The following is a 9,855-nucleotide window of genomic DNA, read 5'->3' on the forward strand; positions in this document are numbered from 1 at the left end:
GTTTAACTGTTAACAATTATTTGAAAACAAAAAGAAAAAAACAACAACTTTATATATAACATAATATCATAAATATGGTAATAACCTGACATCTAATAACTTTAGTTGTGGCTCACTTTTGAAATAGGTGAAGTGTGCCACTAAATTGGAAAAGTTGGAAAATTAAAGATTGGATTAAAAATTAAAATAAATTAAAAAAAATACATTAAATTGTTTTAATGACTTGTGCTCTTTGAGTGTGTTCACAAAATTTACTGGATTGGGGGAATAAAATGAGAGCATGTCAAGCACATACACTGCAGTAACTGTAATTTAATGGGACAATTTATCAAAAACTGTTTTTAGACTGGTCTGTAGATTTTTAGGACAGGTTTAACTTTCCTCTTAGAACTAATGCGAGTTAGACAGTTTCACAAAATTAAGACTTTTTAGCCTAAAAAGTTTAGCTACACAGCTAACTCAGGACAGACACTTTTTGATTATAACAATCACTAAAGCTGCCACTTTTTATTAGAAATCTGAATATTAGTTCAAACATAAGAAAAAAAAGTTGATATTGAGCTGTAAAAGCATGCTCAAATTTATGCACAATAGCATGATGCCAAAGCATTTGAGAGGCAATGTGTGGAAGCATTTTATGCTACTGGAAGTTTTTGTTATTGTGACACTCTTTGCTGTATTTTACAAAATAAAAAAAAAATTAAAATGTCTTTGTAACAGTTGAATTCTTCCAGATGGCAAACAGCTTTAACCCAGTGTGAATGGAGCTGAGTGGTCACCCATGCTTTTCTCATTAAAAAAACTCAAATTTACCCAAAATTCATAGTAACATGGTCCTACTTAAGATGGCTGTGAGACAGCAACAGGACTGCAACAGGGACTGCAGATGCCAATCTGAAGTCTGACCATTAGATCTAAGTCATGGTCAAAATCTTTTGTAAAACTGGCCCTCAAAAAAAAAAAAAAAAAAAAAAGAGATAGAGATACAAAAAAACACCTGTCACAGCTCTTACGCCCCCTAGAGGCTGTGCTGCGCATTGCATATAGACAAAAAAGGGGTTGAACCGACCAACACATGGATGGGCCAAAGTGGGACATCCTCAAATCCTACACATAGTGGCTTAATTTGAGGCTGTGCAGACTATGATATTTATAGTTACTATGCCAACCATGTCTCTTCTGCCAATAATCCTAACTGAATTAGCTCATTTCTGGCATTTATTTTTAAAAAATGTATTTATTTGTTCAATTATATGCTATCACAGACAGCATTCATGTCAACATGCAGAAATAAACGACACTTTCAGATCCATCTTGTTCAGACTGAGAAAAAATGGCTCATTGTCAGTATTGACAACTTATGTCTTGTCTATGATTTCTTGCTCATTAATATTTTGTTAACTACACTTCCTCAAAGCAGCAAAAAGCAGCTTCAGGGCCTCAATCAATCAGGTAGGTGGTGGAGGCAGCCACAAGCCAACCCCAATATTCTTACCTCCTGTGTGTGTGTGTGTGTGTGTGTGTGTGTGTGTGTGTGTGTGTGTGTGTGTGTGTGTGTGTGCTGTAGTCCCAGGTGTGGCTGCTGCTTCATTTGCAGCCCTCTCCCGGGGGACGAGTCTCTCATGTCACTGCGTCTACCAGACACTCCCCTCTTCCTCTATCAGTACTTTTCCCCGCTGCCCTCATTTGCACTGTTTGGCATTCATCAGACCTATGCTTTTGTGAATGTCAGTCCGCGTGTGTGTTAGTCTAACTTCATGCAACATGCATGTAAGATTAGATATCATCGAAACATTTTTAAATGTTGATGACCAAATATAAAACACAATGAGCAACAAGAGTGAAGCTTCTACAGCGGTGAGTGCTAAACTGACTCACATCCTGTCTCTGTGACAGAGGCAGGGTGCCTTTGAGCAGGTATGGTACAGCGGACATACTGATGATGTTTTAAAGACCTGTTAAACCAATTTAATAATGACTCAGCAGCACCCACAGAGTTAATAGATAGTCCCTCAGCATCTGGAACGCAGCCTTGATCATAAAAGGAAGCCAGAAAACATAGTCAGGTGTACAGGTTTTTATTTATCTATTTATTTTCGCCAGGCACAATTTGAAGCAGGGGTGGGGAACAGCCCGCCTTGCCGTTTTACCCGCCATGCAGGGGATTTCATATATCCAAAAAGATTATTATTGTTTTTTCAGTGATAAAGAAAATAACACAAAATAGTGGATTATAAAGTTTTTCCGAGTTGTCCCTGAACGCACCACAGGTGCGGTTATATCACTTCATTGTATTGTATAGATGAGGAGTGTCTGCTTTTGTTTGCAGAAGTTAAAGGCAAACAAGTGTGTTTAAATTAGTTTGTGGGGACATGGGATGAAAAATGTTACTCTGGAGTGTTGTTACAGCTACAAACATGCTAAACTGGATGAGCTACAGGGACAAATGTGCTTGGATGAAGTTAGAGCTCTTTGGAGGAGTTTGGAGGCCCGACAAGCAGCTTTCACAAGACCACATCCTGACAGAGACTAGTAGCATCATCATCATCATCATCATCATTGGCATCTGACGCCTTGCCAAAGAGAAGACGTTCCAGCCATCACACAGGTCAGTGTCATATATCTGTTTAATAAATACCAATTGCTGGCCCCCCAGGTGAGCCCCTCCAACCCCTCATCACATATGCAGAATAAGCCTCTCCGGTTGCTGCCCAGTCACTGGTGAAAACTGAAATGACCCTTGATAGGAAAAATGTTTCCCACCCCTGACTTTGTCACTGCCAACCAGTCCAAGAAAATGATCAAAACCAACAACAAACCGATTCTACCAACAAATATTTTTCTGTGTAGCCTGGTGCGGCTCATTGCTCTGTGCTGCAGAGCCCTCTTGTCCAGAAGCTATTTAAACACATTAGTGAGCCCCACTGTTGAATTAGGTGACATATGTCTTTATTATAAGCATGGACAATGTCGTCTGTATATTGTTTGTTTTGGCCTTTTCTTTACATTTTTTGGCAATAAGGAAAACTTTCATTGAAGCAAAACATCTCTCTTATAACATAACTCTTTTTTTTTTACTTCTTGAGTTAGATGAGAAGATCGATACCGCTCTTTCTGTGTTAATTACTATATATATATATAAATAGTTGTGTCTGAAGATAAACAAAACATAACAAAAAGTGCACAAACAGCACTTCTAAAATTCACTTGCTAATATGTTTCTATATTTTTGTTCAATCTGTACAGCATGGTTTCAATCTTTTCATCTAACTTTCAGCAAGAAAGTAAACAAGTTTATTTCCCATAATGTCTTTTTTTTTTTTTTTTGCTGTAAGCACTCAACTACAGTGTCTGGGTCAGGTGTTTTAAAGCCCTGTATGTCGCTAAACACAGTCTATTTAGTCGTTATTTCAATGAAAAGCCATTTTTAACTCCACCCTTCTTGTTAAGAACAAGCTGACATGAGCTCTTGTATTTTCACAGGAGGTCTGTCTGGTAGTGAGAAAATGATTGAATTAAAACAATGTCTCAGCTACACGATGCGGATCAGCACACACATGACAGATGGCATCTCAGGTTGCCAAGACAACTGAACCCTAATCCGCCTCCCTCTTATCCCCACTGCAATGGTGGATGTGGTGGTGGTGGGGGTCAGGGTGGATAATTCAGCACAGGGCACCATGTGCTGTGTACCACTCAAATTGGTCCCCTGGGTCAGGAGGACCTGAGGCCCATCAGATGGGGACACACTTATTAGAGACTCACAAGTGTTTTATCATTCTGTCAGATTGAAGCAGATCTCATTTTGAGGTGGAATGAGCTGCGTTCATGTGAGTGAATGTTTTGTGTGTGCTGCTGCTTCTCCTGCTATTATTACGTGCATGTGTACATTTTATGCTCAGATTTCGAAGACTTTGGACTTGTCTCTCATAAAAATGTGTAAACTGCAAAGCCAAACCACATTTCCACCCTAATATTCCTTATAATGATTTTGCATTAAGTAATGTGAGTGTTTGCGTGCAAAGCTGGATTTTTCTTTTCCCCCATGTCAACATCCAACATTTTCACCTCACAATACCTTTATTTACATTCATTTAAAGGGGAATGCCACCAAGATTACACATAAAGATCAGATTGCTCGTGGAGAACTGCACAGCCTGTGAAAATAGATGTGCAACGTCGTCTGTGGCTGTGGAGGAATTGTCACCAGGGTTATTTAGACACATCCAAGACATGGGTGGTGATTCAGAAGTGTGGAAGCAGGCTAGTTTTTACATGGCACAATTCCTGAAAATCTCCTGAACCCACAGTTTTCAAACATTTAATTTGGTGTTATTCCTTCCCTGCAAATATCACAGTCAACAGTCCTCCAAGATCCTCTGTCTTACATAAAATGCTTTTGCACCTGACAAACATTCAATAATTGTGATTTTAAAGCATTTGAACGGGCAGCAGGAGTCCCTTGACATTTCATGTACTGTAGTTCTTAAAATGTGCTAGAATCCTCATGTTGTTTGAGCAAATACTCCACTCTCTATTTTTCATCTCAGAGGAATTTATTGTGACTTAAATCATGTCATTGCATCATCGTAATTACCACTGAATATTCCTACAAAGCATTAAGCCTGTCTCACTGTAACAGCCCGCCGGTGGCTGTGACCCATTCATATAAATGACTAATAAATAATATGTCAGCCACTCCTGCACATGACAAATGAATACTAGCTACCTCAGCTCAGGCTGGCAGGCCAGGGGGGTCAGTAGCTGCAGGGCAGACCTTTACTTTAATTAAACTACCTGTCACGCTGAGCGTCTTTAAATGTGCAGCCAGTCTGGAATTAGGTATGACTTTACCTTCTAGTCTAAAGCAGGAATGTAGAAGTAAACACACCTAAAAACTGATTTACTTATATTGCATATTTTTGCAAGTCTTTAAATCATATAAAGCAAACCAACATGCAATGATGGGGCAAAATGGTTTCAATGCAGTGTCAACAAACTGCCACCAGAGGGCAGCATAGTAATTTAATGATCAGCCCTTGATGCCAGACGTAAAAGGAAAAAGAGGAGCCATCTTTACTTTTAATGGAGTGGGGCGCAGCCATTGTGTAGTGACTTCATGCATTTGCTTTTAAGTAAAAAGAATAAAGGGAGAAAAATCTGTGTAGCACTGTTCAGGTCCTTCTCTCCATCCTAAAACCGCTAACAGGAAACGGATAAATGTTTGATGGGAACCAAACCTGCATTTAAAAGTGCATTTCAGTACCTGTGTGCCTATGCAGCTCCATGGTTACCTGACAAAAGCTTAATGCACTTCAAAACATTCAGTCAGACGTGGTGAGGGCTCGACTGCACGGGCGGCTGCCTCGCTGTCATTCGTCTCTCTGTCACTGTGACTCCAATCACTGCGATTTTAACAAGATTACTGGTAGCGAGTGGAAGCAATGGAGTACCGGTGTAATGTGATTATCAAGTGATGGAGTGCCTGAAACAGCTGTATTATCAGTGGCCAGTCGCTTAACCCCTGTCAACACGTGAAGGATCGCACCCTCACTCCCTGCGAGATGATGAACAAAGGTTTATCAGCATATATGAGCATATTCGTGGGTTCATGTTTTTGCAAACTCAAGCAGCAGAAGGGTGGATGGGTGAACGTCTGCCTTTGTGTCTATATCTTTGTAGGTTTGTGTGAAAGGATGAGTTTAAGAAGGAAAATATGAATGTACTTCATTGTTGAGAAAACCTGAACCTTGAGTCCACACACACACAAGCACACAAACACTCTGCAGGCTCACTCTTTCAGCCTCAGCCTCATGGTCCTAGAGTGTCTCCTGACAACCACATTTCTCTCTTTTGCCACTTCCTTTTTATACAAGTATCCCAGTCTCCATAGCAACTCATCGCAGTTTTAGAAACATGCACAAAAGACACAGGCGGAAAAAAAAAGAAAAATTGGCAAGGACATACACAAATAATACATGTAGACGCACATGAATCAATAGCTCATGCACACCGCGTACCCCGACTGACACATGTGCATGAGCAGACGTGCAGAGACACACAAACATCACTCCCACACCTCCACCTTTCAGCAGTGACAAAAGGATTCAAAAACAGAGGAAACACAGGTTTGGATTTGGATAAGCTGATTTAAAACATTGCGTTTTCTCTGTGACAAATAATGTCTCACTGCATATTATGATTTTATTAATGTAATTTCCAGAGTCACTGAGCGATATAATATCAGCGTCGCCGAGACGTTTGTTCGTCATAATGACATCACTGCAGCCTGAAGGCGGCTTGATGAAATGACATTGCTTCTGTCTGCCTTTCTAATAAAGATGCTGTATCATTTAAATCATTCAGTGGCTCTCTGTTAATTTCTGTGAACGTGTCCAAGTTGACTCCCTGACGAATGACAAGATGATTCATATTTTACTGAGTCATTTCTTGACTTCTGTTTCTGCAGTCACTGTTCAACTTTTCAGATGTTCTGCGATGGGCTGTGGAGCCGCATGTGTAATCAGACCTCATGCATGTGAACAAAGTGAGCTTCTAGGATCTCTTTCACCTTCAGCCTGCGCCCTCATTTATGGGTTCACTTGCAGACAGTGGTGGAAAAAATAATCATTTACTCCACTGATTCAGCATTGCACTCCTATTAGACATTGGACAGTTTGAAAAAGTTGCTCATTTTAACAGCTTCATAAACGGTTGGCCAGTCAAATCTATTACAGTGCGTCATATTTTCTAAACTGATGGCATGTTTTGTTTAATCTGAGGAGTAACTACAGCCTTCAACTGAATGTGGTTGAGTTAAAATTTACAATATTTCCCTTTGAAATGTCTAGAAAAGAAGTTGGAAGCAGCATAAAATGGAAATCATCAAGTAGAGAACCTCAGAATTGTTCAGTACTGATTCCACCACTGTTTGCAGGGAGTTGTTGAGCTTGACTGACTTGCTGAAGCCCCTGAAACAAAGACTTTGCGTGTGTTTATGTTTGTGTGTGTGTCAGGGCAGACAGTAGGCCGTGCAAGTGGTTTAAAACTTAAACACCAAGCTGAGGAACTGAGCAGAAGGGAGGAAGACTGACAGATGGACGGAGAGAGTGAGGGGATGAAGAAACACCTTGGCCCTCTGTGGAGCAGTGGATTGACAGATTTGTTGTGTTAGTGTGTAGGTTTGTTGTGTAGCAGCGGTCAGGGCGGCGTGACGGGGGCACAGCTAGAATCAGCTTGTTTGTTCCGTCAGGAGTGTGGGTTCAGAGGAGAGAGATAAGCTGCGTTTGATGCGTCGATCATGGCAGCTCGCTGTCTGTAGAGTCTGAGTTGACATAAGTGTGTGCAGTCTGTCAGAGGCTCCGCCAATGCGTAGAAAAAAAACCCAAACTTTTCAGAGATGGCCAGTGTCCGATCGGTGCGTGACTCATCCGATATATCATTCAGATGTAGCGTCTCTGCAGTGTCTGAGTCACCATGCAGCAGTGACAGAGCGAGGAGGAGCACCAGGGAGGGAGAGAGGAAGGAAAAGAGCAGATAACAAAGGAAGCTGATATGATGAAAGAAAGATCATGACATTATCTTATCCTTTTCATGTGACTCTTTTCCGCAGCCTTCGCCCAGCTCACTCCAGTCGGTCAAAGGCGTTATCGAGTGTTAGGATTGATAATGTGTCAATCAAGAGCTCACAGGAGGTGCAGCCTTCCTGGATGTTGTAAAATTGGGGAGAAACCGACCTCTGATTTAAATAATGCTGTAGATTTGTGGAGAAAATGACAAATGGACAGTGCAGGCGTTGGTTAAATATTACTACAGGGACTGTGATGCCAGGAGTGTTTATCTTTGGCTGACGAGTACTTTACAAGTTTGTAGGTATGACTCACATGAGTTCATTGTCTGGTGATCTCCATTCATAACGCTATAACTCATCATCATTAAATAAAAAATGCAATCAAAAATAACACTAGAATTTAACCAGTCTAGGTGTAGTTCCACCAGTTACGATCTAAAACTAGTGAGAGTTGTAGCCTTAGCACTCTGTTTTCATGTAAAGTATCAAGCTGCTCATTTTTCCATCATCTTTCCAAAGCAAATGTCATAGGCGGTGTCTCCTGTGTGTTTTATCCTATTTGTTTATTGTCTGTCCCTTTTCTCCCACACACTCGTCCCAAGGTGTCGCCTCTCACAGGCTCGGCTCTTAAAGGCGCCGTGCATCAATATTTTAGCACCGCAGTGACAAAAAACAAAAATCCATTAGCTGAATGCAAACATGTGCCGTTAAGTTCTCATTGAAAATGGCTGCAGGAAGTCAGCAACAAAGAGCGAAATGGATTCAGCGATTGTTTTCAATTGAGGAGCTGTAGTGTGGGTGGGGAGTAATTGCCTGCAATTGCAAAGCAGTTTCTAACCCTAATGGGTAAATTGTAGGGTGTAGAAGGGGGCTTGGTGTTGTGCCATTCTTACCGGCAATTGCAACAAATGGTTTAAAATGCGATGATGAAAGGCCCATTTTGAAGATTAGGATTGTGATTAACGTGTGTTTGCTTGTTTTTTTATTTATTTTGCCAGGGTTGTCATTTTCTAACACAAATGAAAGTTGTAGAGAATTAATTGGTGACGGTCAGCCCCGGCACGGAGGAACGCGTACTGAGCCGCCTCTCTAAACGCAGAACAAAAGGCCAGACGGTGATAATGTCGTCCTTGTCTTCTCCCTCTCTGTCCAATGTGTCACACCACTGTCACTAATGAAATCAGACGGACAAGTACTGGTGACAGCATGAAATCAATAAGGCATCAAAGTGTTTGTGAGGGTGTGTCGTTTACCTCTGTAACACGAGTCTATGTAGACAGGTTTTCCTTATTCTGTCATCATATTCATTATTATCATATTTTATCTATAAACCACTATTTTGTAACGTTAACAAAAAAGGTGAATGTTGTCATCATGATTACTGTTGTTCTTAAATTCTTTCGTGACACATTGCATGGACCAAGTTGGACTATATTATATGTTTCCTGCAGTCTGATTAGACATGAAAACCCTCCCCCCATCTCCCCCCATCTCTCACTTTTTAATGAGATTTGGAGTGTGTGTGTCACCCCACTGTGAAGCCATCGGTGACAGGCAAGAGGACAAAAGGAGGCCTGATGCTCGGGTTTTGGGAAATACCCCCCTCCAATCCAGAGACACACACACACACACACCTACCGCTAGCTCCCATCTGGTGATAGAGCATTAAGAGGCGAGCCTGAATAAGGAACTACTGGCACACACGCATGCATGTCCATGCACAATCATACACACTCTTCAATCCAGGTGCTGTAGCTGCATTAATTGAGAAAAAATGCCTCCCTCCTCTTTGTCCCCCTAACGTCCTTCTATTCAGCATCGACTCGCACTGCAAAACTCTTCTCTTAATCAAATATGGAGGCACAATGTGGAGAATTTTGAGGTGAAGAAGAGAAAATGATTTTCATTTGTGTAAAAAACAAAATAAAACCAAACAAGAAATTAGCCTTCAATATAAAACCCGGAGATGAACTTCAGGGAGTATTTATAACAGGTTATTTTTTTTCTTGAAGCTTCTTTGAAAAACAGACCCATGAGTGTACTATTAAAGTCAAAAAGGCCTCATTACCAGATTTCTTCCTGGCATCCCTCCAAGATATCAGATGTATGCTTTCCTGGAGGAATTTGAGATCAAACCAGTCGTATCCTTAAAATAGTTCAGGACGAGTGTTTGTGATTGTGATTCATCCTCTTGGGAAAACAAATGTATTATTTTGATTTATTCCTTTTCCTGTCTATTTTGTCCTGGAATTCCTTCACTTTGAAACAAAGAATTGTCTGCATGT

This window comes from Chelmon rostratus, chromosome 1 (genome assembly GCF_017976325.1).
Source record: "Chelmon rostratus isolate fCheRos1 chromosome 1, fCheRos1.pri, whole genome shotgun sequence".
Taxonomy (NCBI): Eukaryota; Metazoa; Chordata; class Actinopteri; order Chaetodontiformes; family Chaetodontidae; genus Chelmon; species Chelmon rostratus.